The sequence below is a fragment of the Heterodontus francisci genome, chromosome 32 (assembly GCF_036365525.1).
Source record: "Heterodontus francisci isolate sHetFra1 chromosome 32, sHetFra1.hap1, whole genome shotgun sequence".
Lineage (NCBI taxonomy): Eukaryota > Metazoa > Chordata > Chondrichthyes > Heterodontiformes > Heterodontidae > Heterodontus > Heterodontus francisci.
Window position 1 is genome coordinate 45,510,220 of NC_090402.1, and position 26,623 is coordinate 45,536,842.

The 26,623-nt window shown below is 44.1% G+C and overlaps 1 protein-coding gene across 9 annotated transcripts in view; it reads left to right on the plus strand.

The window, feature by feature from the left end:
• The window catches only part of zmp:0000001132 (alpha-(1,3)-fucosyltransferase 7), a 56,705-nt gene that overhangs the window by 13,524 nt on the left and 16,558 nt on the right, over positions 1 to 26,623 (plus strand). For 7 of the 9 annotated variants that reach the window (XM_068012731.1, XM_068012732.1, XM_068012735.1 and 4 more), the window contains one exon: positions 10,628 to 10,752. The exons of the other annotated variants lie outside the window; for them this stretch is intronic. The gene's annotated coding sequence lies outside the window, so the exon portion shown is untranslated. The remainder of the gene's footprint in view (positions 1 to 10,627; positions 10,753 to 26,623) is intronic. 9 annotated transcript variants of the gene reach the window in all.

Below are 26,623 nucleotides of genomic sequence, written 5' to 3' on the forward strand. Positions count from 1 at the left end.
ACACTCGACTGAAAAGAGCTCAGATAAGATGGGCAGGATGTGTTGCCAAAATGCCCAGTGAGCGGTTGCCAAAAAAGCTCTTCTACAGCAAGCTAATCGAAAGAAAATATTCACTTGGAGGTCAGAAAAAGTCCTTCAAGGACACTCTGAAGGTTTCACTGAAGACACGGGAGAACGTTGCACAGATCGTTCTATATGGCACAGTCAGTTCAGCAAAGGTGCCACATCTTATGAATAGGACAGAATCAGACCTGACAGGAAGTGAGAGAATCGCAAGTCCAGAGCCGCCAGCACCTCTTCCACACCAACAGTACTTGTGTGTCAACATGCAGCAGATCTTTTTGTGCTCAAATTGGACTGATTAGTCATCTTAGAACACATTGCACCTAAAATCTAACTCAATTAATTCTTGGGATGCTGGAGAATGTAAGGGGTGAGGGGGGTGGGGGATTAGAATGGTGTTGTAATTGGAAATGCTTTTGCACTTACATACAAATACCACAAATGTTGATACTATTGCTGTAGGTCCTGACTAAAAGGATTGCACTAGAAAAGAGGCAACTAACCTTGAACTGGCACAGGACCTTTCACTTCTTCATCTCTGGTGCCTTCTGCTACTGGCATCCCCTGAATTTCCAAGGCCTCCAACCTTGTGGGAGATGTGATGGAATTTGCAGGCCCCACTGCTTACCTTACCTCCCTCTTGCCTACATAGACTCATAGAATTCATAGAATGGTTGCAGTACAGAAGGAGGCCATTCGGCCTGTTGAGCAATTGAGATAGACCTACTCTCCAGCCCTTTCCCTGTAATACTGCGCATTTCTTGTCTTCAGGTGCCTATTCAATTCCCTTTTGAAAGCAACGATTGAATCTGCCTCCACTACCCTCTTAGGCAGTGCATTCCAGATCCTATCCACTCGCTGCCGAAAACAGTTTTTCCTCATATCGCCTTTGGATCTTTTGCCAATCGCTGTCCTCTGGTGTGTGACACCTCCGCCAAAGGGAATAGTTTCTCTCTATCTACTCTGTCCATATCCTTCATGATTTTGAACACAGGCCGTACCCAACCAGCCCATGCTTGCAAAACTCAAAACACTGTGTCCAACATTAGATGTGATTCTGCAATTGGAAAACATTTGCTAAATAATCCTCAGTGTGCTAAGAATTATGCTGACAACCAATTTAAAATTGTCAGTCGGGCTCTCAGTGTGCGCTTTTGCGCATACTGGAAGCTACATATATTAATACAGGGCACTTTGCAGACAGAAAGAACATGTACACACATTACGCATTTTTTCAGCTAAACAAAATAAGTGACAGCCATTCGTTGGTTCATTCCTCAGGGCAATTCCTTGACCAATCAGTGTCAAGCTGCCTGGTTTAAATTTCAAACAAATCTTGGCAATTAACGGTAAGTCACCATAAACTGATGCATTCTCCTTGGGAACGCCTCTACCAGTCAGAGTCGACTTGCCAACCAAACAGTATTCTCTTCTCAAACAGTGTAAATTTGTTGCTTTCCCTTACATTGGTATTCTTGCGAATTGTCCTGATGAGTGCAAGATGCAAAGCTTCGATAAAATGCCTCTATTTTCAGCAATACTCCAATGAGGAGGAGTTTTGGAAGCTCGAAGGCATTTTTCGGCTGGTGGAGCATTCCCCCACGATGTGTATATTGCCAGCTCAATGGAAGGAACCTCCCTACAGCAGGCTGGGGGGCCCATCAGGGCCAGAGGCTCCAATGACAGGGCCGTGGGCAGGAAAGGCCATACCTGTAGCCCAAACAATTCATACGGAGAGGTTTACCCTCTGCTCCAAGGGGCCTAATGGCTTTGGCTCTCATAATATTTTATTTGTCTCCACTACTCTGAGAATGCCTCCATGTTGAGGCATCCACGCGGTCACTGACCTGTCTCAGCAGCACCCACCTCTCCCAGTGGGGCTGCCGAGGCTCCAGAGCTGCTAATTGGGCCTGCAGCATCGACAGCCTGCCCGCTGTCCTTAATAAGATGCTGGGCAGAAAGGCGCTCAATTAGGAGGAAAGCTTCAGGAATAGAATGTCACCGCTGGTGAGTGTCCTGAAGCCCGTAGTAAAATTCAGCCCCATCGCTTTCATCTTCCAGGGAGCTCTGGCTTTGTTTGTCCCACCTTTCCCCCCTCGAGGGAATGGGCCTCAACTGTACCCGAACCATCTCCTCTTTAATGTCAGCTCATTGCTCCATTACAGTTTTGCCTGCCAGACTTTTGTTCCAGTTTACTCAGGACAGATCCATTCTCACTCCATTGAAATTGACCATCCTCCAATTCAGTATTTTTACTCTGGATTGCTCCTTGTCTTTTTCCATAGTTAATCTAAACCTTATGATATTATGATCACTGTTCCCAAAATGTTCCCCTACAAACACTTTGTCCACTTGACCCACCTCATTCCCCAGATCTAGATCCAGCAATGCCTCCTTCCTCATTGGACCAGAAATGTGCTAATCAAGAAAACTCTTCTCAACACACTTCAGAAACCCTTTTCTCTCCCTGCCCTTTACACTATGACTATCCTAATCTCTCTTAGGATAATAAAGTCCCCCGTTATCATTACTCTATAGCTCGTGCACCTTTCTGTAAGTTCCCTGCAAATTTGTTCCTCTACCTCTTTCCCAATTGTTGGTGGCTTATAGACTACACACAATAGTGTAATGGCACCTCTATTGTTTCTTAACCCTACCCAAATAGATTCTGTCCTTGGGAGTGGAGGCAGATGGGTTCCAAAAGTACTGGCGCTGGCCAGCGTACCAGTTTCCTAATCATTTTCCCGGTGTTGGCCATTTTATGCCAAGGCAGGTTTGGGGTCGGCAGGGTGACCTATCCCCACGAGGTAGGCAGCCAATTAGGCTCATTAAGAGCCTTGTTAACCAGAGTTAAAAGAGGCTGACTGGGATTTTCCAGTCGGCCTCCAGTTTCCCGATGTGACTGGAGGCAATTTAACTGCCTGGAGGCGTACACCCAGCAGCCGGAATCCAGTGCTCCAGGCAGGCCTACAAGCCTCCTTGCCTGCCTGGGTGCAGGTCAGCCAAGGGCCACCTGGTAAAGGGACTCTACACCCCACCCACTACAATGGTGGTCTAGCTGTCTTTTCTGTCTTTTTGTTTAAACTTTTTAAAATAGGGTGCATCCATCTTGAAGCGCCCTCTCGGTTACTTATCCTCTATTGCAGGCTGCTGCTCCTTTCAAGCTGAAAGGCCTCTGATTGGCCCTCCAGCTTCAAAAGCACAATTGCCGCCCTGATTTGGACAGGGAATCTGTCTCCATGCCAATCTAGGGGGCGCCGAGTCAAAATCCCAGAGTGACTGTTTCCCCATGCACCAACCACACTCCCCCCATTCCCCATTCCCCGGGAGGAGTGTTCTGGACCCCGAAACAGTCCTGGCTCCTGTTTCCCACACCTGAAGAGAAAATTCAGCTCCAAGGATATTTAGTGCCCACTACTGCTCTTTTTTGAGCCAGATCTCTGTTACCACGGCGACATCATACTCTCATGTGGCTATTTGTGGCTTCAGCTCACCAAATTTATTGACCACGCTTGGTGTGTTTACATACGTACAACCTGAATTAGACCTTACTGTATTTCCTCTTAGTCTGAACCCCACCTAATGCCTTTCTATTTCTTACTCCAGTTCTATCTGTCTCTCCCAATCCTTTGTGCACCTTGTTTAACCTTCTTAATGCTACATCTTGGTTCATATCCCCCAGCCAAGTTAATTTAAACGCTCCATGACAGGACTAGCAAGCTGCCCCATGAGGACATGGGTGCAACCCATCCTGTCTGGACAGGTTCCATTTCCCCAAGAACTGGTCCCAATGTCCCAGGAATCTAAAGCCCTTCCTCCAACACTATCTCTCAAGCCATGCATTCATCTGAACTATCCCCTATTTCTATACTCACGAGCACGTAGCATCGGGAGCAATCCAGAGATTACTACTTTTGAAGTCCTGCTTCTTATACTCTTTCCTAGCTCGCTAAAATCTGCCTACAAGACCTCATCCCTCTTTGCCCTTACGTCATTGATACCAGTATGGACCATGACCTCTGGCTTTTCACCCTCCCCCCTCAGAGTGCTCTGCAGCCCCTCATTGGGGAACACCTCTGCTCAGTCCGCAAGCATAACCACGAACTTCCAGTCACCTGTCATTTTAATTCTCCACCTTGCTCTCATGCTGCCCTCGGTCCTCAGCTTTCTGCAGTGTTCCAAAGAAGCTCAACACAGGCTCGAGGAACAGAAACTCATCTTTCGATTAGGCACTTTACAGCCTTCCAGACTCAACACTAAGTTCAACAATTTCAGACCATAATCTCGGTCCCATTTTGCTTCCTTTTCCTTTGTAGATTTGAGCTTAATTCTTGGTTTTCTCTTGATTTTGCTTTCAGGCAGCAGCTGTCCATCATTCTGCCATTCGCACTTCCTCTGGACCCATCTTTTGTTTCTTTATTTGTCTCATTACCACTTCCTTTGGCCCTGCACAACCAACTCTTTTGTCATTTAATCTCTCCTGTCTTCTACCCTATTTTTCCATCCTCTCCCCATTCATTTGCTTACAACCTATTATATTTCTAACTTTTCCCAGTGCTGATGAAAGGTCAATGACCTGAAACTTTAATTGAGGCAACATATTATCCTGGATTCATGTCCACTGCCACAGAAACATTTGTCTGTTCTTCTAACTATAGAATCTCCTATCATTATTGCTTTCCCAAACTTCCTCCTGCATCCCTATACAGCTTGGAACTGGAACTGACGGCACTCCCCAAATGAACCATTACTCTCACCAGTATTCAGAACTGAATACTGGTTGGAGCTGAGATGCACTCAGGGGAATCCTGTAATACCAGCCTATTGCTCCTTGTCTGCCTGGCAGTCACCCATTCCCTCACTGCCTGCAAACCCTTAAGGTTGACCCTCCTCCATCCAGAAACATGCTATTCAAGTAGCTCTCAGCCTCACGGATGCACCACAGAGATGCCAACTGCCGCTCATGCTCCAAAACCCAGAGCTCGAGCTGCTCCAGCTGACGATACCTCTTGCACATGTTGTTCTTCAGGACATGAGAAGTGTCCTGGAGTTCCCACATGGAACAGGCTGTGCATTCCATGGGACTGAGCTGCCCTGCCATGCCTCTATTTATTAGACTATCTGAACTTAATCTTCTTCTTCTTCTTCTTTGGCCTCCTTGTCTTGGGAGAAAATGGGTAAGTGCCTGGAGGTGGTTAGTGGTTTGTGGAGCAGCGCCTGGAGTAGCTATAAAGGCCAATTTTAGAGTGGCAGACTCTTCCACAGGCACTGCAGATAAAATTGGTTGTCAGGGCTGTTACCACAGTTGGCTCTCCCCTTGCACTTCTGTCTTTTTTCCTGCCAACTGCGAAGTCTCTTCGACTCGTCACACTTTAGCCCCGCCTTTATGGCTGCCCGCCAGCTCTGGCGATCGCTGGCAATTGACTCCCACGACTTGTGATCAATGTCAAAGGACTTTATGTCGCGTTTGCAGATGTCTTTAAAGCGGAGACATGAACAGCCGGTGGGTCTGATACCAGTGGTGAGCTCGCTGTACAATGTGTCCTTGGGGATCCTGCCATCTTCCATGCGACTCACATGGCTAAGCCATTTCAAGCGCCGCTGGCTCAGTGGGGTGTATAAGCTGGGGATGTTGGCCGCCTAGAGGACTTCTGTGTTGGAGAGACGGTCCTGCCACCTGATGCCAAGGATTCTCCGGAGGCAGCAAAGATGGAATGAATTGAGACGTCGCTCTTGGCTGACATACATTGTCCAGGCCTCGCTGTCGTAGAGCAAGGTACTGAGGACACAGGCTTGATACACTCGGACCTTTGTGTTCCGTGCCATTTTCCCACATCCTCTTGGCCAGCCTGGACATAGCAGTGGAAGCCTTTCCCATGCGCTTGTTGCTTTCTGCATCGAGAGACAGGTTACTGGTGATGGTTGAGCCTCGGTAGGTAAACTCTTGAACCACTTCCAGAGCGTGGTTGCCGATATCGATGGATGGAGCATTTCTGATGTCCTGTCCCATGATGTTCGTTTTCTTGAGGCTGATGGTTAGGCCAAATTCGTTGCAGGCAGCAGCAAACCTGTCGATGAGACTCTGCAGACACTCTTCAGTGTGAGATGTTAAAGCAGCATCGTCAGCAAAGATTGAACAACCTGCCCCCTGATCTTGTGTGGAGAAAAATTCCTTCTTCTGAAGACTTGAACGCATGTGAGAGCAGCAGGGAGAAGAAAATCCCAAACAGTGTGGGTGCGAGAACACAGCCCTGTTTCACACCACTCAGGATAGGAAAGGGGTCTGATGAGGTGCCGCTATGCTGAATTGTGCCTTTCATATTGTCATGGAATGAGGTGATGATACTTAGTAGCTTTGGTGGACATCCGACCTTTGCTAGTGGTCTGAAGAGACAATGTCTGCTGACGAGGTCAAAGGCTTTGGTGAGATCTATGAAAGCAACATAGAGGGGCATACATTGTTCGCGGCATTTCTCCTGTAGCTTACCAAGGGGGAACAGCATGTCAACGGTCGATCTCTCTGCTCGAAAGCCACACTGTGTCTCAGGGTAGACGTGCTCGGCCAGCTTCTGGAGCCTGTTTAAAGCGACTCGGGCGAAGACTTTCCCCACTATGCTGAGTAGGGAGATTCCACGGTAGTTGTTGCAGTCACCACGGTCACCTTTGTTTTTATAGAGGATGCTGATATTGGCATCGCGCATGTCCTGTGGTACTGCTCCATCGTCCCAGCACAGGCAAAGCAGTTCGTAGTGTGCTGAGTGTATAGCAGGCTTAGCACTCTTGATTATTTCAGGGGTAATGCCGTCCTTCCTAGGGGCTTTTCCGCTGGCTAGAGAATCAATGGCATCACTGAGTTCCGATCTTGTTGGCTGTACGTCCAGCTCATCCATGACTGGCAGAGACTGGGCTGCATTGAGGGCGGTCTCAGTGACAACATTTTCCCTGGAGTACAGTTCTAGGTAGTGCTCAACCCAGCGGTCCATTTGCTTTCATTGGTCAGTGATTGTGGCCCCTGATTTAGATTTGAGGGGGGCGATCTTCTTGATGGTTGGCCCAAAAGCTCTCTTAGTGCCATCAAAGATTCCTCTGATGTTTCCGATGTCTGAGGTCAGCTGAATATGACTGCATAGGTGTTGCCAGTAGTCATTTGCTCAGTGCCTGGCTGTTCTTTATGCAGCGCTTCTGTGCACTCCATGGGACTGAGCTGCCCTGCCATTCCTCTATTTATTAGACTGTCTAAACTTAATAGAAATAAACAAAAAACTTGCATAAAAAACTCATCAATCAGCACCTCCCCCTGTACTGGCACCACTTTTAGTTTTTTTTTACCTCACTCCCTGATTTCGAGCTCCCTCTGAGCGCCAGCCCTGAACTCCTTCAGGTACGCCATGTTGACCTGTTGGCCTCTGGCACTGTTGCCCTCAGGATCAGATCATAGGCTGTCTTCTCCTAGGAAGGCAAGACATGTGAAAGGCATGTGACTTACAGAGTTAGCAGACGTCCACACTGGCGATGGAGAAAAGAATGCTGGCCACACTTTGACATTGAAATCAGTACTTTGAACCCAAAGCACACTGGCAGGAAATGAGATAATAGCAAGAATTTTGTTTCAAGATGCCTAAGTTCCTGGGGAGGCACTGAAGAGACTCTAAAAGATGTATAGTACCTGGTGCATAGATGATAAGAATCAAATGCAAATGGGCACACAGATGTCTTGCAGAGGAGGGTGTTCGATGTCATCTTGGCCATCCTCTTCAGGTCATTAAATGTTTTGCAATAGCTTGGAGGATGATGGAGATGGCACTAACAGCCAATGCTTCCAACAGCCACTTTCCACCATGCTATGAGCATCCCTTGAGAAGCCATCTTCCCTCTTTCCCCCAAACAGGCTCTCTGTCCTTTTCATATCCTCCTGCAGCAGTACCTCCAATTCCCCATTGCCAAAGTCAGCAGAATGCTGTGTCCCTTTCACTGTTACAGCCATTCTATTTGGTTCACTCCTCCTCCAATGAAGATTGCCCATTCTAGAAATGTAAATCCTACAACTGCCCCATATTTTCCACTCCACAAACCAATGTTTGGTGGATGTCTGCCCTCCTTCATTAAATTTGGCTGACTAGGCCAGCATTGACTCTTGGGCCATAGCGTTACAACTTGCCACAGGTCATTTGACCACAGTGCACTATCTGCACACAAATGAACTTCCCTTACTTATTAGATGAAGTACTACAGGTGCTTGCTTGGCTCAGTCAGTAGCACTCTTCATCCTGAGTTGGAAGGCTTATGTTTTAAACCCGTATTCTGGGACTGAAATATCAGCCTAGGTTATACACTTAAGTCCTAGAGTGAGGAAGGCAGTATTGAGAAAATAGTTAAATGCAGGGTCACTAACCAGAAACATTAACTCTGCTTCTTTCTCCACAGATGCTGCCAGACCTGCTGAGTATTTCCAGCATTTCTTGTTTTTATTTCAGATTTCCAGCATCTGCAGTATTTTGCTTTTATATTAATTGAGAAAATAGTCGTTTGGTAGTACAGAACTTGAGTATTGCTGAAAATAGAGACATTTTGTCGAAGCTTTTTGTCTTGCACTCATCAGGACAAATCTCAAGAATACTGATGTATGGGGAAGCAATAAATTTATACTGTATGAGAAGAGAGTGTTGATTGGTTGGCAAGTGGACTCTGATTGGTAGAGGCATTGCCATGAAGAATGCACCAGTGTATGGTGACTGACAGTTAACTGCCAAGCTTTGTTTGAAATTTAAACCAGGCAGCTTGACTCTGATTGGTAAAGGCATTATCCCAAGGAATGAACCAGCGAATGGCTGTCACTTATTTTGTTTAGCTGAAACAGGCACAATATGTGTATATGTTCTTTCTGTCTGTGAAGAACAGGGCCCTGTGTATTAATGTATGTAGCTTCCAGTATGCTTAAATGTGCCACACTGCAAGCCCGACTGACAATCTTAAATTGGTTGTCACTGTAATTCTTAGCACACTGAGGATTATTTAGCAAATGTTGTCCAATCACGGAACCACATCTAATGTTGGACACTGTGATTTGAGTTGTGCAAGCATGGGCTGGTTGAACACGGCCTATACCTTGCCCGTTGCAAACAGCGGAAGGGACATGTTGTTTGATACGATCTGCCAGTCTTTGGGACATATGGCCTATACACCTAGCATCATAATGGCATTGAAATTCAGATATCACATTATCGTTTGTGTGATAGGCAGAATGTCTTTTTGGCTTGATGGCAGCATCCTGTTAGTGGCGAACACCACACATGTTTCTACTGCATAATAGCAGCATGAAACAGCTAGCGTCACCTGTTGCTCAAATCTTTGGGATACATTACCCTTCCAGGGTCAATGCCAGTGTGAAGCTAGGTATATATGTTCATTCCTCAGGACAATGCCTCTACCAATCAGAGTCCACTTGCCAACCAATCAGCACCCTCTCTCATACAGTATAAACTTGTTGCTTCTCCTTACATCGGTATTCTTGCAAATTATCCTGATGGGTGCAAGATGAAAAGCTTCGACAAAATGCCTCTATTTTCAGCAATTGAGAAAATGCTGTGTTAACCAGAAATTTATTATCAAATGCTTAGACAGCCAACTTGTGCTTCATATCTATTGCATAGCACAGTCGCCTCTTGGAGAAGGTTTCTTAAGGCTGTTATGTGCCAGCAACATAACAAGACCTTTCTTACATTGGCTTTTCCAAGAAAACTTATAAATGCATTCTACAAGAGCACTTAAAACTTCACTCGAAATAACAACCACAGGTAATATTCATACAATGCTGACAATGTCACTGAGAACTAATGACTAAAGGAAATTTCCTCCATTGTGAATAAATTCTGACTTTATTAAAAGGTTTGGGACTTTATCACATTGAGGAATGTATTTCTGGTTTTGATGCTTTTCTCATTAACCCATATGCCAATTAAGTCAATCCCAAGATTCACGCTTACATTACATGAAATCACAATTATGACACTTCCTATTTCTGCAAAATTACATCTTTGTATTGTTCAGCTGGTCTTTATATTTATTTTTCCTTTTGCATCAAGGAGTACAATAAGTTTCAAGATTATCTACTGACAAATTCATGGCCGAGTCTCAGCCCTGCCCCTTTCACTCCTCTCCTGAAGGTACTGACCAGTAATGGGACACAGTTCTATTTGCACAGGTCACTCTCTGTACCTAGACATGGTCATTCTTCACATGTGATCCTTGCCAGTGAGGGCTGGCTGGATGGTCCAACTGTGGAGGTCATCTTTTTTTTAAATTAATTCTTGGGATATGGGCATTGTAGGCAAGACTGGCATTTACTGCCCATCTCTAGTTGCCTTTAAGAAGGTGGTGGTGAGCCGCCATCTTGACCAACTGGTGTAGGTGCAGTCACGGTGCTGTTAGGGAAAGAATTCCAGGATTTTAACACAGTGACAATGAAGGGACAGTGATATATTTCCAAATCAGGATGGTGTGTGACATAACAGAGAACTTGGAAGGTGATGGTGTTCCCATTAACCTGCTGCCCTTGTTTTTCTAGGTGGCTGAGGTTGGGGGGTTTTGAATTTCTGCTGAAGAAGCCTCGGCGAGTTGCTGTAGTGCATTTTGTAGATAGTACACACTGCAGCCACGGTGCACTGGTGGTGGAAGGAGTGGACGTTTAAGGTAAATGTTGCAGTCTCATCCCAGCCTGATGACATCCTCATTCGATGGTCACACCTCCACAGTTTCCATCAAAGGTCACTGTAGTGACCTCCCTAACTCAAGGTCCTGAGGCGATGGTAGCACCCACAATGGCTATCCCTGTAAGTCAGCCTAAGGATCAATCCCCGTTATCTATATGGTTGAGAGACTTTGGGAGCCCGGCTATAGTTACTCTTTCTCTCCTGTATCTATTTTCCTTTTGAAAGCATCAAAGCTATTTTACTCGACCACATCCTGTGGTAGCAAGTTCCACATTGTAACTGCTCTCTGAGTAAAATAAAACTCCTTATTTCTCTATTAGACTTATTATTAGCTCACTTGTATTAATGGCCCCGCATTTTGAATTCTCCTAAAGTGCCTTGTGGCTCATTGTTTTCTAATTTTGAAATAACATCGTCTTTCATATTGCAATAGCATTAATTTACCATCACAGTTCCCCTGTTCTCTCAGCAAATTCTTTGTGAGTAGCTGAGCTGATTAGACTTTTTCTTATTCTTGCATGGGATATGCACATTACTGGAAACTGGGAAGGCCAGCATTTGTTGCCCAGCCCTAAATGCCCTTGAGTACTGAGTGGCTTGCTCGGCCATGTCAGAGGGCAATTAAGAGTCAACCACATTATTGTGGGTCTGAAGTCACATGTCAGCCAATTTCCTTCCCTAAAGGATATTAGTGAAACAGATGGGTTTTTACAACAATCAATGATAGCTTCTTGGCAAGCCTTACTGACTTTTAATTCCAGATTTTTTTTTATTAATTAATGAAATTTAAATTCCAGCAGCTGCCAAGGTGGGATTTGAACCCATGACCCCAGGGCATTAGCCTGAGCCACTGGATTACTAGTTCAGTGACATTACCACTACACCACTGTCTCCCCTTCAGACTGCTTAAGCCCAGGCCATTACCCTCTTGGTTGGACAGCCTGCCAGCACATTTTTCAAATTCATTCTTAGAATGTGGGCATCACTGGCAAGGTCAAAATTTATTGCCATTCTTATTTGCCTCAAGAAGGTGGTCGCGAGTTTCCTTCTTGAAGCGGTTTGATACAATTGGGTCGCTTGCTAGGCCACTTCAGAAATCAGTGGAGAGTCAACCACGCTAGTGTGGGACTATATTTAACCCTCAGCCAACATCACTAAAAAACAAATTACCCGGTCATTTATCATATTACTGTTTGTGGGAGCTTGCTGTGTACTAAGTGGCTGTGCATATTTGCTTCAGTACAGCAGTGGCTAAACTTCAAAAATATATAATTAGCAGTATCCTGAGGTGGTGAAAGACACTGTATCAAAGCAAATCTTGCTTTTTTTCATATATCCTGGCTTGAAATCCTCATCAGTTCATGAACAGAAAGGGAATTTGCTACCTAGGTGACTCCAGGCACCAGTTCTTTGCCATGAATGGCACCAGTTGCCATGATGCATTTATACTCAGGCAGTCTGATATTCGCGCAATCTTTCAAAATAGAGCTTAAGTCTTAGGATTGTTTCTTGTAGACAGTGACGACTCTCTCCTTCATTTCTCATGACACCTTTGTGCAATATAGAGAGATACAGTGAGAACAAGAATCAGCATTTAGCCTGCATAAATTGGGGTGGGGAGGGTGTGAGGGGGAGTCGGGACTGACCTTCCGAATACTCCCAGCATGGCATCATGCATTGTCTTAGCCTATTGTTCAACTTTGCAATATAGAAAGGCATTCAGCTTGATATAGCGATGGGGGGTGGGGGTGGTGGAGGGGTGACCCAGATGGAGGTAATATGAAGGCTGAGTATCAGCTACAGGAAGAGGAAGCTGACACGCCAGCAGCCACAGCAATTAGAGAAGTGTGGCTGCAGCTCATTCAGGGTTCCCTCATTGAAGGATAAAGATTGGCTTGTCAATGAACATTTCCCTTCATGAAGAATCACAATGCGGCCTTGCTTTTCTATTAATTCCATCCAAGCCTTGTTGAATGTAGCAGTGAGTGGGGAAAACAAAGCCTCTACATTTGCAACTGAACAAAGTAAAACTCTGTGCTTTAGATGAGTAGCATACACCATTCCCAAAATAGGGAAGCAATCTGACCTAGAGGTTCCACTTTGGGTGCAAGTTTCGCTCAAAGTAGCTCTAATGTTTTGTCTTCTCAAGTTTCTGCTCAATCTCATTTGCATATTGTTGAATGGAATCAGGTAGCATTTTAGAATATAATTTTTTTAAGTTTCCATTAAGCGCATTCCTTGACATATTTAAGCGGTAGCCCGGTGCAGCTGTATTAATACAGCAGAAAATGGGTTTATCTCAAAAAATAAGCATTTAAAAGCAGTGTCTAGCCCTCCACCTGTGAGTTATCTGATGTTAAATAACAGAAAATGATTTTTTTTTAAACTACTCATAACCATTGGTCAGTTTCTTAATAAATTAACAAAAAAAAAATCTGTGCTCAAGTCTCTGGAGTCAGACTTAAACCCAAATCCTTCTGACTCAGAGGCAACAGTGTGAATTACTGACCCACAGTTAACACAAATGAAATTAATTACAATATATTGCAGGCCTTGAGAATCAAGGAACTAGTGCTGAAAGCTAAAAGTCTGCAACTAAAGTAGGTTAAGTGTTCAAGAAGAGTTACGTAGAAATAGAAATTATTATAATTGAAAAATGAGATCAATGTGTACACTGAAAGATTATATCTAATTATTTGAGGTTATCTTTCCAGCATCATTTGTGTGGGAAGGAGAAGGTTGTTTGTGAAGCTTGTTGGTTGGTGTGTCTAAGTGGGTGTGTCATGAAGTAGGAAGTTGGGGCTTAAGTGTTAACTTGTTATTTTCAAAGTGGTTAGGTTAATAGAATGGTTACAGCACAGAAGGAGGCCATGTCTGTGGTGGCTATCTGGAGGAGCAACTCAGTTAGTCCCACTTCCGCACCTTTTCCCCGTAGCCCTGCAATTGTTTCTATCTTCAGATAATTGAATTTGGCATTGGTGAGTGGCAACATAAAGGATAATGAAGATGCTGTGTAAGCTGTTGGCCATGACTTATTAGCAGCACTCTTACTGAGTCAGAATATTGTGGGGTTCAAATCCACACTGACCAGTGCAGTACTGAGGGAGTACTGTACTGTCAGAGGTGCTGTCTTTTGAATGAGAGGTTTTAACTGAGGCCTTGTCTGCTCTCTTGGGTGGATGTAAAAGATTACAGGGTACTATTTTAAAGAAAAGCAGGAGAGTTATCCCAGTGTCCTGGCCAATATCCTAGAGGAGGTTCTGAATAAAAGCTTTAATAATAGACGTTTGTTTTAGTTTATTTTGGTAAACACTAAGTATTGTTGCAGAAATGTGATAAGGAAGGAAAGATGCACATTAGTTTCATTATTTCTTTAGTTCATATTATTTGGCCTTTTGTTATTAAATTAATGCTGCAACGGACAGAGAGTAAAAGGAGATTTATTCATTTAGTTGTTTACCTGCGTCTAATATGTGAAGGAACACCCTCCAGCCACTGCACTCCGCCCCAGCCCTCCCAAACACCCGCAACACCCACACTTTGCAACAGCGTAACCTCTTACTCACCATCAGCAGTGCTAGAGGTGATCTGTTGGTATTTATTAATGGGTGGAGTGGGTTTATACATGTGTTTTTCCTAGCAGACTGATAACAGACCTAATCAGATACCACTATTGCACTTTCAATGAAAAACAGGAAAATAACATCCTCAGCTTCTGCTCTGCCCTTCTGTGCTACGGGAAAATTCTGAGCACCTCAATGCTCTCTGCACGATAACAAACTCTGCAGTTTTCTTCTTTTATGGTTTGATTTCTTTTCCTCTTTTCTTGCCTATGCTTCTGAAGTCACTGAATTCTTGCTGAGTTGTGGTTCAAGTCTCTTTTCATTGAGAAACTAAAAGGGCAGAGTCAAGGCCCAAAGTGCAACCACAGAATAATATAGCACACAAAAAGGCCAACAACACTGTGATTTATATAACAAAGAGAAAAATGGTGGAAATACTCAGCAGGTCTGGCAGCACCTGTGGAGAGAGAAACATAGTAAATGTTTCAGATCAGTAACTTTTCATCAGAACTTGCAGGGCTCTGGGAATAAAACGGGCGAATGGGACTGACTGGATTGCTCTACAAAGAGCCAGCATGGATTTGATTGCCCAAATGGCCTCATTCTGTGCCATAATGACTCAATGACTGTGGACAAAATTTTCTGGGCCCTTTGAAGACAGGGTTGGAAGTGGGTTTGGGGTTTATGGTGCCGGAATATTGGGATGGGAGACTTCAGAACAGAAGTCTGATATCTCCTATGTCAGATCCAGATTTTACAAGGGGCGGAAAACATGAAGGGAGGGCAGCACACCTCAACACTTCACATGGGTAATTGAGGCAATTAATTTGCCAATTGAAAGCGATTTTTAAAATTTTGCCACAAGTGCATGGGGTCGACAGGCCACAGAGCCCCGGCAGATATATGAAGGCGGCAAGCACGTGGGAGGTGAGAGCTGACTTCACTCACGGTCATCGAGTGATCTAGCATGACTTGGAGGGGAGGGTAGAGCTGAACAGGCATTGGATATCGCAGTCAGGAGTGCGGGCGAGGGTGTCTGCACAGCAGGTGGGAGCCTCCAGCGTGCCATCTTGGAACTGACACTTGAGTGCTTCAAATGGTGAGGAAGAGGGGATGGCATGAGGTTGGTGAAGGAGGCGCCTGAGTAATAGGCCCTGTCAACTCAGACTGCCCACCTGCCATGGGCAACATGCACTGAGGAGGTGGATCCTCTAGTGAGGAGGAGCAGCAGAGAGGGAGAGAGCTGCAGCCATAGGTAGAAGGGCAGCAGCCACCTCGGGGTGGGGAGGAAGGAGAAGGGCGCAAAGGGGACCGGGAGCAGCCTTCTTCACACAGAAGAAGGTACGCTGCAAGGAGGGTCTACCATCAGTGGATGAGCTACATTAGATATCCGAGTGATCATGTCGCTGAAGACTGTGCCTCTCCAGGGAGGACATCATAGATCTGTGTGCTATTGATGGTGGATGAACTGAGCCCCAATGGGTGATGATGGCCAGCCAATGCCAGTGGCGTTGAAGATCACCACGGCACTAAACTTCTATGTCTCTGGTTCATTCCAAGGGCCTACTGGAGTCATCTGTGGGGTTTCCTAGTCTGTGGCGTATCAGTGCATCTTTAAGAGAGCCAGCCAATACATCCATTTTTACAATGATCCGTACAATCAGGCTGAGAGAGCCATTGAGTTCAGGGCCATTGCAGGATTTCCTCAGGTGCAGGGTGTGATCGACTGTACACATGGCCATCAAGGCTCCTGCAGGCCAGCCAGTGGCTGTCATCCGTAGGAAGGGATTCCACTTGCTGAAAGTGTAACTGGAGTAAGGAAGGGGGACTACACCTGAGTGAGTCATAGACAGAGTGTGTAGTTGGGAATTTGGTTCATGTCGGAATTCGGTGAGGGGGGAGGTGGGAAGAGGTGCTCCTTTTTCTACCTTTTTTCAGCCCCCAGCAAAGAGGGTAACTTGGACAGTGGCGAGAGTTTGAAGAGCTAGGGGAGAGAGTCTGTGGGTTCAGAGCGTTCCAAAGAAAATTAAAATGTGGTGACACAGCAAAGAAGGTAAGCACTTGATTGGTTGGTGAGCATGTTATCTTTTTTTCTTATCTAAACTGGGTAAGTAAAACATTAATTGAAATAATAAGAATAAGAATCTTCTGAAACTCGGGTAATTTATTAAAATTTTATTAGTAGTAGTAAGGTTTATTAGCAGTAGTAAAACTTGTTAGTAGGAGTGGGGTTTATTAATTATAAATTAACAAGAAAAATAAATTATCACATAATAAAGATGGCAAGTTGAGAGAGCAGTTAATAAAGTATACAGTATCCTGGGCTTTATTAATAGGAGCACAGAGTACAAGAGCAAGGAGGTTATGTTGAACTTGTATAAGACACTAGTTCGGCCTCAGCTGGAGTATTGCGTCCAGTTCTGGGCGCTGCATTTTAGGAAGGAAGTGAAAGCGTTCAGAGAGGGTGCAGAAAAGATTCATGAGAATGGTCCAAGGATGAAGAACTTCAGTTATGAAGATTGATTGGAGAAGTTGGGACTGTTTTACTTGGAGAAAAGAAGACTGAGAGGAGATATGATAGAGGTATTCAAAATCATGAGGGGTCTGGGCAGAGTCAATAGGGAGAAACTGTTTCCACGCGTGAAAGGATCGAGAACGAGAGGACACAGATTTAAAGTAATTGGCAAAAGACGCAAAAGCGACATAAGGAAAAACATTTTCACGCAGCGAGTGGTTAAGGTCTGGAATGCACTGCCTGAGAGTGCAGTGAAGGCATGTTCAATTGAAGCATTCAAAAGGAAATTAGACTGTTATATGAGAAGGAAGAATGTGCAGGGTTACTGGGAGAAGGAGTGGCACTAGGTGAAATGCTCATTAGGAGAGTCAGTGCCGACATGATGGGTCGAATGGCCTCCTTCAGCGCTGCAACAATTATGTGATTCTGTGGGAATCAAGAAGGTAGAAGTGGAGGAGCCTCAGCCCTTACAATTGTCCAACAGATTCGAGGTTGTTGCAGCTTGTACAGATGAAAGTGGGGCTGCAGAGTGGATGAGCGAACCGACCATGGCACCATGGTACAGGAAGCCACTCAAGGCGGGGTAGTAAATAGGAATGTTGTAGTAGTGAGGGACAGTATAGTCAGGGGGGATAGGTACAGTTCTATGTAGCCAAGAGCAAGAGACCAGAAGGCTGTGTTGCCTGCCTGGTGCCAGGGTTCGGGTCATCTGCTCTGGGCTGGAGAAAAACTTGCCATGGGAGAGGGAGGATCCAGTTGTTGTGGTCCACGTGGGTACCAATGACATAGGTAGGACTAGGAAAGAGATACTGCTTGGGGATAATGAGCAGCTGGCAGAACTTCAAAGATAATAATCTCTGAGCCATGAGCAAATTGGCATAGGGTAAATGAGGTTAGAGAGATGAATGTGTGGCTCAAAGACTGGTGTGGGAGAAATGGGTTTCAATTCATGGAGCACTGGTACCAGTATTGGGGAAAGTGGGAGCTGTACTGTTGGGAAGGTCTTCCCAGAACCCTGCTGGGACCAGTGTTCTGCCGAGTCATATAACTAGGGAAGTAGAGGGCTGTAAACTAAATAGTGGAGGAAGGGATCATGTGAGGGTAGATGTGGTAAATTAAAGGGAAATGACAAGGTAATAGAGCAGGGTAGCGAATTGGGTAATGATTGCTGTAGTGTGGCAAGAAGAGACAGAGCATGCAAAGTTAAGTGTGCACCAGTAGATAAGGCCAAAGATTGCCTTATGGCAAATGATAAAAAGTCAGAGCTAAAGGCTCTGTATCTGATTGTGCACAGCATTTGTAACAAAATGTATGAATTGTTAGTGCCATTAGAAATAAATATGTCTCACCTGATAGTCATTACAGAGACATGGTTGCAAGGTGACTGAGGGTGGGACCTGAATATTGAAGGGTATTTGACATTTCTGAAAGACAGAAAGCTAGGAAAAGGTGTTGGGGTAGCTCTATTAATTAAGATTGGCATTAGTACAGAAGTGAGAGATGACCTTAGCTTGAAAGAGCAAGATTTAGAATCAGTATGGATAGGGAAAGAAATAGGAAAGGTAAGAGGTCACTTGTGGGAGTAGTTTATAGGTCCCCTAACAGTAGTTGCACTGCAGGACAGAGCATACAGGAAGAAATAAATGGACCTGTAAGAAAGGTACAACAATCATTATGGGTGAGTTTAATCTACATGTAGATTGGGTGAATCAGATTGACAAAGGTAGCCTGGAAAATGAGTTCATAGAGAATATTCAGGACAATTTCTTAGAGCAGTACGTTCTAGCACCAACCAGGGACAGGCTATTCGAGACCTGGTTAATGTGCAATAAGACAGGATTAATCAATAATGTTGTAGGAAAGGAGCTTCTATACAGCGATCATAACAGGATAGAATTTTACATTCAGTTTAAAGGTGAAAAATGTGGGTCTAAGAAGAGTGTTTTAAATCTAAATAAAGGGCATGAAGGCACAGTGGCACAGTGGTTAGCACCGCAGCCTCACAGCTCCAGAGACCTGGGTTCAATTCTGGGTACTGCCTGTGTGGAGTTTGCAAGTTCTCCCTGTGTCTGCGTGGGTTTCCTCCGGGTGCGCCGGTTTCCTCCCACAAGCCAAAGACTTGCAGGTTGATAAGTAAATTGACCATTAGCAATTGCCCCTAGTATAGGTAGGTGGTAGGGAAATATAGGGACAGGGTGGGGATGTGGTAGGAATATGGAATTAGTGTAGGATTAGTATAAATGGGTGGTTGATGGTCGGCACAGACTCGATGGGCCGAAGGGCCTGTTTCAGTGCTGTATCTCTAAATTAAACTAAAGTTGGCTAAAGTAAACTGGGAAACTAGGTTAAAAGGTGAGACAGTAGAGATGCATTGACAGACTTGTCAAGGGATAGTTAATAACTCTCAGAAAAGATTTATCCCAGTGGGAAAGGAAATCTCTTTGAAAAGGATACATCATCCATGGCTAAGTAACAATGTTAAGGATAGTATTGTAACTTTCCTGCTCCAGTCAGGATTCAATTTAATCCAACCAGGGTGACTTGTCCGTGACTACAACAAACCACGATGGGTACAGGTATATGTTGGTTATAAGTGTAGCAGATTTATTAAGTAATTTATATTCAATGCAAAGAAGTAATACTTAACAAAGACAATAGTCACAGTCTGTTCCTCAGAATCTTGGCAGTAGCCCTCTGAGTGACAGTGGCACAGATTTTGTTTCTCTTGCTGTGTTCTGTTGACTGAGATTCTCTTATTTCTTCCTTTGAATTTTTCGTGCTGCTTCTCATGTTCAATGGTTGTTCTTTTATACCCTTTTTGGCCATCAGACCACCTTGTAATTTGCCGGATGGTTGGTCCAGGCCCTGTGATGTCAGTTGCTACCCTTCTCTAATTGGGGTTTAATCAATAAACCATTTTGCCAATAATTGAGACAAAAACCCAAGAAGAGTTCTATTCATTACGGTTGACTATTATCTTTGTTAAGTATTAATTCTTTGCACTGAATATAAATTGCTTAATAAATCTGCTACACTTATAACCAACATATGTCTCCTTGGACAGTATGGGCTGAATTAAAGAGAACCCTCGATGTCAGGAACGGTGGCGGGGGTGCACGAAGATAGCTCCAGATGAAACCTACCACAGACCCCGACGCCAGCAGAGCCTGACCCGATCTCAACAGAGACGGAGAGGCCTCGTTGCAGCCCTCCCTGCTGTTCGGCGACAGGGCCCCGATTTCCATATGTAAATAAATTAACCTACCTCAATTAATGAAGGTCCTGTCGCCTCCTGATTTGCCGCACCGATCCTCATCCCAGTGGCTGGAACTCCCGTGCCTTTGAATCCCCATCCGGGGCAACAAGGCGCAACACCTGTGGGGAGAGAGGGGTGGAGGTATTTTTCTCAGTGCGGGATGGGGGAAGCGGGGTCAAACTTACCTGATTGGTCGAGGGAATGATTGGAAGGGGTAAAGGACAAAGGTTCTGAACTTTGGGTGGTGGGGGCAAGATCATATAATCAAGGTAAATATTTCAGTGGGGAAGAAGGGCAGGAATGACATGTATTGATATGGAGGGGGTGGTGGGACAGTGCCTGGAAAGACTTTTTTATTCATTTTTATTTATTTTAAATTACTGGTCTCATTAATAATTTCACTTGTCATATAAAGCTCTAAGCCCTTTAAAAATGGCACCGGCGCCCGTGCAGTGGTGCCGGACGCTGTTGCCGGGAATGGCTTGCCCACCCCCTTCGCATCATTGGGGGGGTGGTGGTTGCCCCTGCCATGCTACTGAACTGCCATGTTTGAAATCGCAACGTATGGCCCGTGTGCGCAGGACGCCATTTTTTTCGCCTGCTGCCTATTTTGGTGGTGGGCCTATAGAATCCAGCCCTATGAATTTATACAGAAATTGATTCTTTTTTAGCAAAGTTAATGAATGTTATCAGGTCACAATACTTTTTCTGCTGACTTTCTGTCACAGTGACTTACAAAATCCTAAAGACACTGAATTTCTTACAAGCTAAATACATAGTTTTTAAACTTAATACTTAAAGCCCATTCTTTCTAACATGATTCTTAATTCATTAATTACAACTCAATCAAGATCCACTGCTTTGTAATCATTTTTTTCTTGATGGGTTACTCCTTATTACATTAACTTGATTAATACCGTGGCTAATGCAAGAAGCAAAAGTGACCTCTTTGGTCACGTGTTAGTATTAAGATGGCTTACTTGACCTTGTTAGGTATTACAGAGGATACAGTGTGAAAATGGTCAAATTGAGCCAAAATCTAGCTACCCAAACCTATCAAATTGAAAGAAACACGACACAATTCTAAGAAGATTAGTGGTAAGCCAGAAGATTGGGCAGATTTTAAGAACCAGCAAAGGATGCCCCAAAAAAAAGAGGTAAAAGTTAGAGTGTGGCTGAAAGCTAGCTAAAAATATCAAAAGATAGTAAGAGTTTCTACAAGGATTTAAAAAGGAAAAGAGTAACTAAAGCGAGTATAAGTCTGGGGAATTAATAATGGACAACAAGGAAATGGTAGAAAATTTGAACAGGTGTTTTGTATCTTTCTTCACTGTAGAAGACTTAGAAAACTTCCCAAAGATACTTAGAAATCAAAAGGCAAAAGGGAGGGAGGAACTTAAAACAATCACCATCACCAGGGAAAAGGTACTGGGAAAACTATCAGACCTAAAAGCTGACAAATCCCCAGGACCTGATGGCCTGCATCCTGGGGTCTTAAAAGAAATGGCTGCAGAGATAGTAGAGGTATTGGTTATCATTTTCCAAAATTCCTTAGATTCTGGAAGGGTCCCAGCGGATTGGAAAATAGCTGATGTACCACCTTTATGCAAGAAAGGAGGGAGACAGAAAGCAGGAAACTATAGGCCAGTTAGCCTAAAATCTGTCATAGGGAAATTGCTAGAATCCATTATTAAGGAGGATATCGCAGGATACTTAGAAAAGCATCATGGGACCAGACAGAGTCAACATGGTTTTGTGAAAGGGAAATCGTGTTTAACTAACTTATTAGATAGTTGTTTGGTAGTACGGAACTTGAGTATTGCTGAAAATAGAGACATGTTGACGTTTTTCGTCTTGCAATCATCAGGACAAATCACAAGAATACCGATGTAAGGGAAAACAACAACTTTATACTATATGAGAAGAAAGTGCTGATTGGTTGGCAAGTGGACTCTGATTGGTAGAGGCATTGCCATGGAGAATGCACCAGGTTACGGTGACTGACAGTTAACTGCCAAGCTTTGTTTGAACTTTAAACCAGGCACTTGACTCTGGTTGGTCAAGGCATTGCCCTGAGGAATGAACCAGGGAATGGCTGACACTTATTTTGTTTAGCTGAAACAAGCACATTGTGTGCATGTGTTCTTTCTGTCTGCAAAGAACAGGGCCCTGTGTATTAATATATGTAGCTTCCAGTACATGCAAATACGCCGCACTGCGAGCCCGACTGACAATCTTAAATTGGTTGTCAGCGTAATTCTTAGTACACTGAGGATTATTTAGCAAATGTTGCCCAATTGCGGAATTGCATCTAATGTTGTGTGGCGCATTCGCATGAACTGGAAGCTACATATATTAATACACAAGGCCCTGTTCTCTGCAGACTGAAAGAACATATGCACACATTGTGCCTGTTTCAGCTGAACAAAATAAGTGAAAGCCATTCGCTGGTTCATTCCTCTGGGCAATGCCTTGACCTATCAGAGTCAAGCTGCCTGGTTTAAACTTCAAACAAAGCTAGCCCTACATCAGTAGTTGGGAAAATGCTAGAGTCTATTATAAAGGATGTGATGGCAGAACACCTAGAAAGCATAAAAGGGATTGGGCAAAATCAGCATGGGTTTACGAAAGGGAAGTCATGCTTAACAAATCTACTGGAGCTTTTTAAGGATGTAACAAGTAGAATAGATAAGGGAGAACCAGTGGATGTTGTGTATTTGCATTTCAGAAGGCTTTTGATAAGGTTCCACATAAGAGGTTAGTGTGCAAAATTAAAGCACATGGGATTAGGAATAATATACTGGCATGCATTGAGATTTGGCTGACAGACAGGAAACAGAGAGTAGGAATAAACGGCAGTGACAAGTGGGATACAACAAGGATCAGTGCTTGGGCCTCAGCTACTCACAATATATGTTAATGACTTGGGTGAGGGAATTAAATGTAACATTTCCAAGTTTGCAGACAACACACAGCTGGGGGGCTGGGGGGAGGTGGGAAATGTGAACTGTGAGGAGGATGCAAAGAGGCTCCAATGTGATTTGGACAAGTTGGGTGAGTGGGCAAATGCATGGCAAATGCAGTATAACATGGATAAATGTGAGGTTATTCACTTTGGTTGTAAAAACAGGAAGGGAAATTATTATCTGAATGGTGATAAATTGTGAACGGGGAGGTGCAATGACACCTGGGTGTCCTTGTACACCAGTTGCTGAAAGCAAGCATTCAGGTGCAGCAAGCAATTAGGAAGGCGAATGCTATGTTGGCCTTCATTGCAAGAGGATTTGAGTATAGGAGCAAGGATGTCTTACTGCAGTTATACAGGGCCTTGATGAGACCGCATCTGGACTATTGTGTGCAGTTTTGGTCTCCTTAACTGAAGAAGGATGTTCTTGCCTTGGAGGAAGTGCAAAGAAGATTTCCTCGGCTGATTCCTGGGATGGCAGGATTGATGTATGAGGAGAGATTGGGTTGACTGGGCCTATGTTCACTCGAGTTTAGAAGAATGAGAGGGGATCTCATAGAAACCTATAAAATTCTAACAGGACTAGACTGGCTAGATGCTGGGAGGATGTTCCCGATGGCTAGGGAGTCCAGAACCAGGGGTCACAGTCTCAGGATATGAAGTATGCCGTTTAGATGAGGAGAAATTTCTTCACTCAGAGGATGGTGAACCTGTGAAATTCTCTACCGCAGAAGGCAGTGGAGGTCAAGTCATTAAATATATTCAAGAAGGAGATGGATATATTTCTCAATGCCAAAGGGATCAAGAGCTATGGGGAGAAAGCGGGAATTAGATGATCAGTCATGATCTTTTTTGAGTGGCAGAGCAGGCCTGAAGGACCGAATGGCCTACTCCTGCTCCTATTTTCTATGTTTTCTATATTTATAACTGTCAGTCGCAGTAACCTGGTGCATTCTCCATGGCAACGCCTCTACCAATCAGAGTTCACTTGCCAACCAATCAGCACGCTCCTCTCATACAGTGTAAGTTATTGTTTTCCCTTACATTGGTTATTCTTGCGTATTGTTGTGGTGGGCGCAAGACGAAATGCTTCGACAACATGTCCCTATTTTCAGCAATTCTCAAGTTCTGTACTACCAAACGACTATTTATAAAGAAAAAGTATATAATTGTGCAAAGATGGGTGGCAGGTCAGTAGATTGGACAGAAAATAAAAAACAACAAAAAATGATTAAAAGATTAATAAGGGGGAAAAATCAGAGTATGAGAGAAAGCTAGCTAGAAATATAAAAACTGATAGTAAGAGTTTCTATATCTATTTAAAAAAAGAAAAGGTTTAACAAAGTGAGGATTGATTCTATAGAAAGTGAGACTGGGGAATTAATAATGGGAAATAAGGAGATGGCAGATGAATTGAACAGGTATTTTGTATCGGTTTTCACTGTGGAAGATACAAGTAACATCCCAGAAATAGCTCTAAATCAGGAAAGGGAGGGAGAAACCCATGAAAATTACAATCACCGGGGAAGTGGTACAGAGAAAATTGGAGCTGTGGGCTGACAAGTCCCCGGATCCTAATGGACCTCACACTCGGGTCTTAAAAGAAGTGGCTAGTGAGATAGTTGATGCGTTGGTTTTAATTTTCCAAAATTCCCTAGATTCGGGAAAGATTCCATTAGATTGGAAAATAGCAAATTTAACTCCTTTGTTCAAAAAGGGAGAGAAACAGAAAGCAGGAAATTACAGGCCTGTTAGCTTAACATCTGTCATAGGGAAAATGTAAGAAGCTATTATTAAAGGCGATATAGCAGGGCACTTAGAAAATTCAAAGTAGTCAGGCAGAGTCAACATGGTTTTTTGAAAGGGAAATCATGTTTAACCAATTTATTGGAGTTCTTTGAAGAAGTAACATGTGTTGTGGATAAAGGTGGATGTACTGTACTTAAATTTCCAGAAGGCATTTGATAAGCTAACACATCAAAGGTTATTGCGGAAAATAAAAGCTCATGGTGTAGGGGGTAATATATTGGCATAGATAGAAGACTGGCTAGCGAACAGGAAACAGACAGTAGGCATAAATGGGTCATTTTCTGGTTGGCAAGATGGTAACGAGTGGTGTGCCATAGGGATCAGTGCTGGGGCCTCAACTTTTTACAATTTATATAAATGACTTGGATGAAGGGACCAAAGGTATTGTTGCTAAATTTACTGATGACACAAAGATAGGTAGGAAAACAAGTTGTGAAGAGGATGTAAGGAGGCTACAAAGTGATATAGATAGGTTAAGTGAGTGGGCAAAGATCTGGCAAATGGAGTATAATGTAGGAAAATGTGAAATTGTCTATTTTGGCAGGAAGGGAAAAAAGAAGCACATTATCTAAATGGTGAGAAATTGCAGAGCTCTGAATGCAGAGGGATCTAGGTGCCCTAGTGCATGAATCTTAAAAGGTTAGTATGCAGGTACCGCAAGTAATTAGGAAAGCAAATAGAATGTTATCATTTATTGCAAGGGGAATTGAATACAAAAGTAGGGAAGTTATGCTTCAGTTATACAGGACATTGGTGAGACCACATCTGGAGTACTGTGTACAGTATTGGTCTCCTTATTTAAGGAAGGATGTAAATGCATTGGAATCAGTTCAGAGAAGGTCTACTAGACTAATGGAAGCAGTTCAGAGAAGGTCTACTAGACTAATACCTGGTATGGGCGAGCTGTCTTATGAGGAAAGGTTGGACAGGCTAGGCTTGTATCCGCTGGAGTTTAGAAGAGTAACAGGCAACTTGATTGAAAATGATAAGATCCTGTGAAAACTCGTTTTCACAGCCACATCTCCTTCCTCAGTGACTGCCTCAGACTCCGACTTATTCCACGTGGATTCCAACTGCAGTTTCACCCATCATGTTTTGAATCCACCCAGGATTACAGGTATCTCCGAGAAGTACAACGTTCCTCGGACTGCTATTCTCGCCACATCCTGAGATCACACTCAGTGCTATGCGTCGCCACATGCACACACTGGACCTCTCTCTCCAGCAGCACCGCCTCACCTTATCTCAAAGCTGTTCTACTCCGCAGTTTCATTTCATCCTTCGTCTCATCTGACGCATTAACAAAAAACTTTTTTCTTCCTTTTGGGTGTCAAGGAACGCAAGCTCCAGCAGTTGATGGGGACTAATGCCCCTCCAGATTCTTCCCCTTCACTTCCCTCTGACCTCACCCCTTCTGATCTGACCCCTTGCCGTGTATTCACTATACCCTCTGACCTCCCCTCTCTGACGCTAAACGTTCTGTACTCAGCAAAGGTCTCAGTTTTATCCCCTTATGCCCCCATCTCAATGAATTTCGCATTCGGCATGATGTTGAGATCTTCTTCCGTCGCCTCTGCCTCTGGGCTCACTTCTTTGATCAGGAGTCCTTCCCCCGATCAGTAGACCCATTCATCTGCCTCCAGCATTCTCCCTCTACCTGGACCCCTCCCCCTGGCCTCTTACCCGCTCTTGATCTTTTCATTGAAAACTGGCAACGAGACATTGATCATCTCAATTTCTCTG